The sequence below is a fragment of the Juglans regia genome, chromosome 16 (genome assembly GCF_001411555.2).
Source record: "Juglans regia cultivar Chandler chromosome 16, Walnut 2.0, whole genome shotgun sequence".
Lineage (NCBI taxonomy): Eukaryota > Viridiplantae > Streptophyta > Magnoliopsida > Fagales > Juglandaceae > Juglans > Juglans regia.
This window is the reverse complement of record NC_049916.1, coordinates 1,432,973-1,444,804: the sequence shown is the minus strand read 5'-3', so window position 1 is coordinate 1,444,804 and position 11,832 is coordinate 1,432,973.

Here is an 11,832-nt window from a genome sequence, read left to right as displayed (position 1 = left end):
TACACAAATCATAGTATGTAACAAATAGCAATCCTATAATCTAGTTTGAACAACCAAAATGTAGAGTTTACCCAAAAACATAAATATATTATCCAACAGTAAGTTAGGGGTTAACTTACAAACCTTCAAAAGTATTTTTCCGACAATCAAGCAAGCTGAAAGTGTATGTTTCAATCATTAGACTAATGAAACAACAATACTTCAAACCATACATGTGCTTCGTGTTGTAGGGTTTGGGCTTTCTAACCCTAATCGGTTCTAAGGTTTCTTTTACCACCCCGTGGCCCTTGCCTTGCCTTAAGCCTCATAGAAACATGCCTTGAGGAAACTGTAGGCCGAATGGTATTAGCATTTCCCTTACTTGGTAAAAACCATATTGGTTCGTTGATAGTTGGTCCTTATAACCTAATGGCCATTTGTGTGCCTTGTGTGAAAAGTGCATACTTGTATGTGTATAACAACCTGATGGCTGAAATTTTCTTGAAGATGTGTAAGGATTTTTAACTTATGGTTTATTAGAAGGAAAACCTTCATGGAAATCCTAGTGGTGGCCGAATGTGACCTAACTCTACATGGGTTCCCTCCTTTCCATTTTGTCATTAATGATTCTAGTTCCTTGAGAAGAAAAACCCAAGACAACCCATACTCAATAAGATTAAGCATGGTGCCTCATCATGGTCGAACCAAGTACTCCATTAATCCTGTGAGACTCACAACAAAGCCATAGCACACATCCCTCAACTCTCTTAAGCCAAATCTCTTCAACCCAAAAACCCTTGCATGTGCATGTGTGTTCATGAGAAGAGAATGAGATAGAAGCTTGGAGATTCTCACTGTGCAAACCTCCCCAACGTGATATCTTTGATTTCCCTCCCATGCTTGTGCGAAGAGAGTGTTTGGATGAAAGGAAAATGGTGTTTGGTTTTCTTCTTGAGTGGACGAGATAGAGAGGAGAAGAGGGAATGAAATCTGAAAATGAAAGAAATGACCTTTGATATTCCTTTAACACGTGAAAGAGGTGCCGGCCAAAAATGCCCTCTGTTTATACTCTTTGTTCTCCACTTATTCTCTCTCCCATCATTACCTATTTTTGGAAAAATGAAAGGCTTTAAAAGTTTTTTGCATGGGTGCCAAGTGGCCCTTTCTTCTTGCCCTAGCTGAAAACACTCTTCCCCTTCCCCTTCCCCTTCCCCTTCATCATAGTGCTTCTTGGGAACTTAAGGGACCCTCCTTGCATGGGACACATGTGGCGCCTTCTTTTGGGTGACCGCCCCCCCAAAAAAATTTATAATCTCCATATGCTCTCTAAATTTGTTTTAGAAATTTTCAATATACCTAGAAATATCTCTCTCCAATTTTTTTATAGTTCCAAAATTTTGTTTAATTTCTATATATTATCTATTTTCAAGAATGTGGTTTTTCCGAAACTAAAATTAAATCTAATTTTAGGAAAAATAATAAACTTATTAATATGAATCCCAAAGTTTTTTGTTATAGAATATTGGATTTCTTAATATGGATTCCAAAGTGAAGATATAAGAAAAATTATTTAAGGTCGATAATCTATATGAAAAATAGTTTGTAGTTATGTTTTTATGATTTTTAAGTCTCTTTTTAATTTACATAAGAGAAATGACGTTTGTTGTCTTAGAATATGTAAACTCCGTCACTCATTTTGAAAAAAGTAAATAAATCTAGGACCCACATGAAGAAAAATTATTTTTTAATGGTGGACCCCATTTGTTTTTCAAAGAGAGTGCGTATATAGAGCTTACACACCCTAAGACTATATCTAAAATTACTTGTAACGCTCGTCCTTGAGATATGAATATAGTTGCAGCACAATCAATACGTAATTGTTTCTTTAAGATATGAATATTTTTTAAGATATGAATATTTTTGACCAAATCATCATGTGTACGTACGTAATTGTTTGACCTACGGGTATGATTACGACTCTACGAGGAACGTTCGATCTTGAGCTGAGTTTCATTCATGCAATGACCAAGTCGTCCACATGAAAAACATGTTAAATATTGAAGCGGTCCTTGTATTTAACATAATTATCTTTTTTTTTTCCTTAATATTTCAAAACTTTTGTTTTGCACGTAGGCTTCAAATCTCGGATTTGGAAACGAGTAAAGGTTGATTCATGACAATTTTGAATCAGTTATTTAAATATTGATAAAAATTATTAAAAATTATATATATATATAATATAATTCAAGTATTTAATATTGTAAGGGTGAACACAAAATATAGTGAAATATTTTCTACCCTACCTTTTATTTTTCTCCTCTTTCTCTCCACACCACACACGAGGCACAACCTTCTTATAAGACAAAAACATTATCATTCAAAAATTACTAAAATGTCACTCAAGTGGCCACATGGGTTTCCCTCACAATAAGGGATCCACTCATCCACCCAAGACATCTCTCCCTCATAACTATGTGACGGTTTCCACCATACTTGTTTTTCCTCTACATACTTCAAGTTTTTGCATAGGCTATATTTCTGTCATCCTATTCTACCCACTTTCATTAGTATGGATTTTCTCAATCTGTAATAACTTCATCTCCAATGGATCATGAATATAGTTATACTTCACATCAATATGCTTAGGTCTTGAATGAAAGGTTGAGTTCTTACTGAGATGGATTTCACTCCGACTATCACAAGTAAATAATATAATCCTGTTGTTTTTGACCAAGTTCTTCCAAGCACTTCTTCATCCATAGCAACTCCTTACTAGCTTCAGTGATTGCAATATACTCAGCCTCAGCGGTAGACAAACCAACACATTTCTACAGTCAGGATTGTCATGACATAGCTCCCCCAGTATAAGTAATCAAGTACCCTGGAGTAGACATTTTGGAATCAATGTCACCAGCCATACTTGCATCTATAAACCCATTAAGCATAAGCTAACTATTTCCAAAGCACAAACACACCCTGGTTCTCTCACATATAAAAGCAAAATATACTCAACAGCAGAAAATCTGGTGGAAGGCTGACGTCCTTTAGTTACTTAGTAGATCTTCTTAACTAATTTTCTGTAGGCAGTTCTGAAACAATTTCTCTACTTATTGTTATGGTCTCATATCATCAATTTCAAGTTCACCACTTTCAATAGTATCAACCTCCAATACATCTCCCCCATATTAATCACACATCACAAAAGAAGGAAAAATTGAATCCATATCAACAAATTTTTCATTGAAAGTCTGTCTTTTCACTCTGATTCACGTTTTCCATGGTTAGGTGATCTTTAAAGAAAACAATATCGCTCTACTTCTCTAAATCCTCTTCTTAATTGGATCCCACAATCTATAATCAATTTCTTCATGCGCATAACCCCAAAAGATGCACTTCTTGGATTTGCTATCAAGCTTGAACATCTCATCTTTATGAATACAAACAAAATCCCTACAAGCGAAAATTCTCAAATGCTAAAGAGAAATATACTTCCCTATCCAAACCCTTTAGGGAATGTCATCATCCAAAGGAGCTAAAGGAGAAAGGTTAACCAAGTCAACTCCTATCCTTATTGCCTCACCCCAAAAGAAATTAGACAATCGTGCATGAGAGAGCATACATCTGATTATTTCACAAATTGTTATCTTCATTCTCTTTACTACACCAGTATGTTGTGGTGTTTAATGAACTTTTTTCTCAAGCTTGATGACATGGCTTCTATAATACTCTTCAGATGGTTCTGTCTACTCATCACCATTATCTAACCAAATGCATTTTAAATATCTTCCAGTTTTCCTTTCAACTTTCACATGTAAGACCTTGAACACATCTAGCACTTGATCTTCGGTAATTTTCAGTAAACAAAGCACACATTTTTCTAGAGTGACCATCAATCAAAGTAACATAATAAAGTACACCACCAAGACTTTTGGCATTGATTGTTTAAACATTTGTAACAAGTCAAGAATACCACCCTTTTTATATGGAGAAAATTTCTGGAAAGAAATTTTTCGTTGCTTTTCCACAAGACAAGAAGTACAGGGCATTAGTTGCGTACCTTTGATATTGGATGGAAACTACTTCTTTGCAAGAATCTGAAGTCCCTTCTCACTAATGTGACCAAGCCTCTTATGACATAGGTTAGTAGAGATTTCATTCTTAGCAGCAATAACATCTCCATTGATCAGCATTGCATCTGTCTTGTAGAGAGTGTTGATCTTCTTTCCCCTGGCTAGAATAAGAGAACCCTCACTAAGTTTCTACTTTCCTTTTTCAAGGTGATTATGGTAGCATTCATCATCTAATTTTCCAATTGAAATCAAATTAAAGTGCATATCACGAACATGTCTTTGAGAAGAAATTCGCACCCAATGCTGGTTTCCAATTGCTCATCTGTTATGCCCACATTTGACACTTCGCATACTTTCTCATCCTAACCTAACCAAAGTTACCACTAGAATAGGAAGAGCATGGGGCAATATAAAAAGCAGTTGTTACCCAATTACCCAAATAGAACATGAGCATATTAAATCTCTATGTCGGGTAATATGAAAAGAAATTGAAATATTAGAATGAGAATCATCGTAAACAATGAATACATCTGTATCAGATCCAACTACTGTAGTTTCATTTTCTTCTTTCTGCTCTTCATCTCTTTCTTTCAACTATTCATTTTAAACTTTTTGCACTTTCAGCATATGTCCAAGCTTACCACAATGAAAATATTTTATCCATTTTCTTGAAGTGGACCTACCTCTTAACCTATCATGATTGTTATCACCATGGGTTTTTCTTCTTTTACTCCTCCCTCATTTTTCTGTAACAAGTACCTCTGAATTAGAAGAAATACCATGCTTGTTTGTTCTTACCTTTTGATTAAACATGTTGTCTTTCACCATACTCATAGTCATCACACCATTGGGAGCTGAATTATTGAGAGACACAACCAAAGTTTTCCAACTGTATGGTAAGGAACTCAATAAAATTAAAGCTTGAACTTCATCATCCAAGGCAAGTTTCATGGTAGACAACTCATTCAACAATTCCTAAAACTTATTCCGATGCTTTGCAACACTTTGTCCATTCATGTGCTTTAAATTCATAAGTCTTCTTATCATAAAGACTTTGTTTTATGCAATCTTTTGCTCATGAAGACTTTCTAATTTCATCCAAAGACTATAAGCATTTATTTCTTTGCCTACATGATCAAAGACACCTTGAATAACCCATTGCCTAATATGACTGACAGCTTTCTTATTCAATTTATTCCATTCATCATAAGTTTTCTTTTCTGGTTTAACACCAACCAAATCAATAGGTTCAAATAACTCTTTGCAATACAGTACATCCACTATCATTGTCGTCAAATTGAGTAATTAGAATAAGTGAATATAATCATGTCACCAAGTAAATCCTCCATTTAATCCATATAGATAATTAGCAAAATAATCAACCAAGTTCTATTACCACTTTGTTAGGGTGAACACAAAAAACAATGTGGAATATTTTTTACCTCTTTTTTTTCTTTTTCTTTTGATCTCTCTCTTCCTCTTTCTCTCCACACTGCACACATGGGACAAACTTCTTTTAAGACAAAAACCCTATTATTCAAAAATTACTAAAATGCGACTCCAGTGGCTGCCAAATGGGTTTCGCCCACAAGGAGGAACCCACCCAATAAATATCATGTATAAAAGAGTATAAAGTATAAATTCATTAACTAGTTTCAATAAAAATATTATATAAATCGAAATAGTTTTAATAAACATGTTATTTATGTATTTAACTTCAATTGTTAACATTATTTTGCCTCATGCGAAGAACATAAAGACCATTAAGTTATATGCATGTGGGAAATGTAGTATTTTATGCATAACCACAAATTTAATGAAAAATACTAATTTATCTTTTGACTTTTTTGTTTAAGTAAAGAAAATAAAGAACTATATGTTTTATCGTTTAATTTTTTTGCGATTGTTATTGAATACAATAATAAAAAATTTAATATATGTTTAGTTCTATCATATTTTTATTAAAAAAAAAATTCAATTGTTAAACAACTTAAAAATAAATACAGTTTTGATTCAATCGAATTGGCTCAAATCAATCTAAAATCGGTTAGAATCAATCTGGAACGGCCTAAATCAGTCAGTTGAAGCGGTTCAATAAATGACTCAAAAAGTTTACTAAAATTGAGTCGGTTTCTAATCGATTCAATTTGTGTTGACCTGAATCAAATCGTTTATTTGAGTCTTGATTTTGTTTGTAGATTGGGCTTAACACTTTTTCAACGAAAATATTTTGACTTATTCCGGTTAACAAACTTGACAAAAATGCCCATTTCCCTTTGCTTCCTTCATTTGGAATAAAGTCATACCTAAGAAAATCTCCATCTTTGCTTGGAAACTTTGGCATAATGGTATCCCTCTTGATGAGAAGATCCAAAAGTGTGGGATTTTCGTCCCTTCTAAATGCAATTATTGTTATGGTGGCTCCATGGAAAATGTCAATTATCTTTTTTCTGATTGTGCTCTTAGTAATGCAATTTGGCTTTATTTCTCTTCTCTCTTGGTTCTCATTCCCACTACTTCTACTAGTTAGAAAAATAGAGCAAGTCATTGGTATTGGTACTTTTTTCGGGGCTCTGACCAATTCCATTTAACTGTTACGTTAATCCCAGCTCTTTTTTTTGGAAACTTTGGCTTGCTCGTTTTGAGGACATTCAGCCTAACTCCACTGCCATATTCATAAGATTAGAGTCTAGTTGAGAAATCTTGGGTTTGTTTGAGAAGTGAGATTATCTCATCTCATTTTATTACAAAATTTTTCATAATTTCCTTCCCAAACATCACTCTAACACAAACATTTTTCTATTTCAAATCTTCAACTTTTTCATCTAATCATTACCTAATCATTACAGATTTTTCAAACTTCTAAACAAAACACAAAAAACAATATCACTTTTTGAAATTTTAAAACAAAAATTATATTAATAAATTATATTCTAAAAATATTTTAGTTTTATAATATTTTTATAGAATTTCCATAATCCAATATAACTCAAACCATACCACTTTTCCACAATATAACTCAAACAATACCTATTTTTCAATAAGCTCGGTAACCATCTTAGTGTTAACGAGCTTATTGTTGAATCTGGCTCTCTCCTTACTGTTAATTGGCTTAATAATAATTCTCAACCACTTGATATTATTCTGACATTTGGGATGATCACATTCTTCATGAATTTAAAATGTTTTCTCCTTTTAGTATTCACCATATTTACAAAGAAGGTAATGCTTTGGCAAACAAGCCAGCTTGCTTCTTTTTGGTTCTATGGGTAACACAGTTAGTTTTTCCTCCCTTTTTGAATTAGTTAAACACATGGTTGGTCTGTTTTCTATGGATCCTGTAGGTATTCCTTCCTTCTGGCATTAAACTTTAGTTTCATCTGATTATACTAGCTAGTTTTTTCTAGGTGTGTGTATATATATATATATATTATATTTACTGTAGGTGCTAGGTTTTGAGATTTCTGTAATGCCTTGCTCCTCTTTGTATAAGGTATTCCTTCGTCAAAAGTGAGAGTTATCAATAAAATTGAGATTCCATCATCTTCTAAAAAAATATTGACAAAAATGTCAATGTGGTGTACCAAGGAAATATTAATGGACAAGTGGCATGCCATATGTGAGAAGAATTAAATTAAAAGTTACATTAATTAAAGGAAAATGCTAAATCATCGGATTCAGTACGAGAAAAGTTATTGATTGATTTTTTAATTTAATTTTATTATATTTATTTTACTTAATTTTTAAGGAAGTGTTTTTAAACAAGTTTATGATTTTTTAAAAATATTTAAAAGAATTTAAAAAATACTTAAAGTAAACACAAAATAAAAAAGTGCATTTTGCAGTACTTATGGGTAGGAATCATCTGGGTCCACTATCAATGGCCCTAGCATGACCCTTAATTAAAAGGTCTGATCGTCTAATGAGTTTTTAAAAAATCATTCGCTTCAATCTTCAAATGCAAATTACCATCACGGCCAGAAAACACAGCACAAATCATTCTTCCTGGTGTTGGTAGCAAACATATACAATTAGGTGTCATTTAGATAATGAGTTGAGATGATAATTGAATGTTAATCAAAATATTATTAAAATAATATTATTTTTTAATATTATTATTATTTTAAAATTTAAAAAAATTAAATTATTTATTATATTTTATATAAAAATTTATAATATAATAATAATAAAATAAGAACAGAGCCGACTTCAAATACTAGCCAGTAGAAATAATGATATCATTTCATATCTCAGATTTTACACTTAATTTTTTCGTTTATTTTAAAGAGTATTACTATTGAGTTATTTGAAATTTACCGTTTAAATAGTTCTCTCGATGTGACATTACAGTGCCATTTGATTTATTAAAAAAAACTAAAAATTATATTCGAAATAAAAAGTCGTCCAAAAACACAAAAAAAGATGAAAACTAAATTTGCTCTAAAGTTCCCTTCACTTTTGTGGTGTTTTTTTTTTTTTTTTTAATAAATCATGTGACACTGTATTATTCTAATTTAAAATGACACGCAGCACCAAAGGGTCCTAAACATGGAGCACCGTGACTTTCAAATTTTGAGACAACCCGCGAACCCGATCATAGACCTTTACCCTTCTTTACTCCCAAGTCAACTCAGCCAGCTAAACGTGTTACTGTAACATTGGGAAGATAAAACTTACCCAGCAGATAAAAAATATTAAAAAATGCATTTTGCTAATTTACTAAACATTGAAGAAAGAATATACAGATCAACCGAGTAAAATTTTTGCAAAGTTGACCAAAAAGTGAGATTCCATGTGACACAGTCACAGCAGGATCAGTACTGAGTTTCTTTTAGTAATAAAAGATTATACTAAAATATTAAATGTTAATTTCTTGACCAAGGAGTACACGAGATTATAGCATTATCTATGAACTTTCGTTTTAAGCAAATAAATTGTGAAGCTACAGACACGGGTGAATTAACCGTACATGATGATTAGAGTACATTTAGGGGGTTATGAGGGTCTTTTCCAATGTATAAGCATGGAAAAGTAGATTTTTGTTGGACACCCCTCTCTCTAGACCAAAATGCTCTCCCTTCTCTCTAAACTTTTCACTACAGATCCGGCTAGAGGGGGTGGGAGTTTCGGCTCTCTTCCCCCTCCCTCCCTCTCCCTCCCTCTGTGTAGTGCTTCGTTTTGTGCTTTTGTGTTTTTTAGGCCAAATCAAGGAGAAACGTAGATCTGGAACTTTCCAACGACCATAGACCAGCACGCGCCCCTCCATAGTATTGCCCAGTTGCCAATCCTTAGGACCACTGAATGCGGCGCCAAACAAAGCTGCGAGTAGCTCGCACTCGCGGTTTAAAGTTCTCGGAAACTTTCAGCAAGTGGCTCTCACACGCCACCAGGAAGCCTTTTGCCGGCGCCACGCGCGACGCTTCTAGGGTCTGTGAGTCTGGGACTTTCAAGATCGATCGTCGGTTTTCCTCCCAGAGTGGCACGTGTACTGCACGTGCCACAGCAGCCTCTTGGAGCATTGTTTTTCCAGTTTTCGCAGTGGTTTCCCATTGTATTTTATTTCATGTCCTGTCTTTACTTTTTAGAAAAATAAAAATCTAAAAAATTGTACCTTCGTACCTTAATCTGAATGGAGTGGTCCCCCCTTCCGCTTAAGCTGTGCTTATAGTGGGGTTGGTGCACCCTACTCCGCTTAGTCGGGGTATGGAGTTTTGTCACCCAGTTACTATTAACTCTGTTGTAGATAGAGCTGTGCAAGACATATCTAATAGACTTAGGCCTTTAGAGATGTGCAGTCTGGACTAGTCAGTAATGGAAGTGTGCCGTGAAACTATTAACGTTTGTAACTGACTTGTTTTTAAGTCAAATTTTTATGTCCTTTATTATGAATGGAATGTGGTCCGTTATTATAAAAAAAAAAAAAGCATGAAAAACTCAGTTTGCTTGGAGATGATGAGATACGTCCTATCCACGTAGAATATATGAATCATTTTCACCAAATCATGTGCATGTAATAGTTTTACCTAGCTAGGAGACTACAATTACAAGGAACGTTCTGATCAGAGTTCCAATATTCATCAGATGACCAAGTCATCGACATGAAAAAATTGTTAATTGTTAAATATTGAAACAATACTCCTTGGATTTAACTTTAGAAAAATCTTATTGTCAGGCTGATACATAGAGTGTACCTATCAAATGTTTATATGTTACAATGTGTTGCACCCACTAGCGTTAGTTGTGGCTATTTCACTCTGGGAATCCTTTTAAAAGAACCTATATATTTGAAGTCCGTTGACTGTACTTCGTCAACCCAAGGGTTATCATTCCAATTTAAGTACTTCAGAGTGGACAGAGGAGCTCCCCCAGAATATTCCCCATCCTAGCATTGGGGTTGTGACAAAACTATTTCTTTTTATGCACAACCCGAAATCATGTGACATGCAACCATGTAACTTTCATGCAACACTATCATGTATCTATGCCATATACCAAGAGTGCATCATGTGCATAGCTTGAAAGAATTAGAACATGTCGAAACATATACTTGTGTATCACATATGAAAGCTCATGAACAAGCATATACCATTTCTCAAAACTCCAAACAAGTCATTTGAACCAATAATTAAAAAAGCAACATTTGAGCATAGCATGCACATATACAATACGAATTGTTCACGTCGTGTTTCATACACTTTTGGGCCAAACTCCGACAACTCAGGTATTCGAAAATGAGCCATACACAAGGAAAAAATATTGCGGCTTTGAGAGGGCGGCCTTGGGGCTGGGTAACCTCCAATGTCTATGCTAATAAATATTCTTGGAGTATAGTAAATAAGTAAGAGAGTCTAGGAATCAGAGAGAGTATCCTCATACATGGGATCAGCTATTTATACTAAAAGTCTGAAGTGCAGATCATGTGTGTTTTCATGAAGTCTGGGTTCTCTGTACTGTTCCTTTTGTCAGAGGCTTTAAATCTAGCATGGCTCTGCGACGATGTCATTAATGTGGCATATTTGTCCCGGTGGCGGAGCCATTAATGGGCGTGGTTCTCCAGGCTTTTCCTCTTAGTCTGCCTTGCTCCTGGTCAATCCATGCCTTTTTTGTCAGAAGATCAATGGTTCTTCGTGTATCACGTCTGATGTGTGAGCGGACACTCGAGAACTGGACAATACCTAAGGGGTTCCAGATCGACAAGTCTCATCCCCTGCAGCACCATCCCTCCTACAAGCCATGCACAGAGGATTCTCCTAGTCGGCCGGGTTTTTGGCTTTCTATCTTGGGCCGGGCTTGATAGGGCCCTTTGGGCCTTGAGGGGAAAACCCTTTACACAAATCATACTATGTAACAAATAGCAATTCTATAATCTAGTTTGAACAATCAAAATATAGAGTTTACCCATAAACATAAATATATTATCCAAGAGTAAGTTAGGGGCTAACTTACAAACCTTCAAAAGTATTTTTCAACAATCAAGCAAGCTGAAAGTGTATGTTTCAATTATTAGACTATTGAAAGCAACAATACTTCAAACCATACATGTGCTTCGTGTTTTAGGGTTTGGGCTTTCTAACCCTAATCGGTTCTAAGGTTTCTTTTACCACCTCGTGGCCCTTGCCTTGCCTTAAGCCTCATAGACACATGCCTTGAGGAAACCGTAGGCCGAATGGTATTAGCATTTCCCTTACTTGGTAAAACCCATACTGGTTCGGTGATAGTTGGTCCTTGTAACCCTAATCACCATTTGTGTGCCTTGTGTGAAAAGTGCATAATTGTGTGTGTA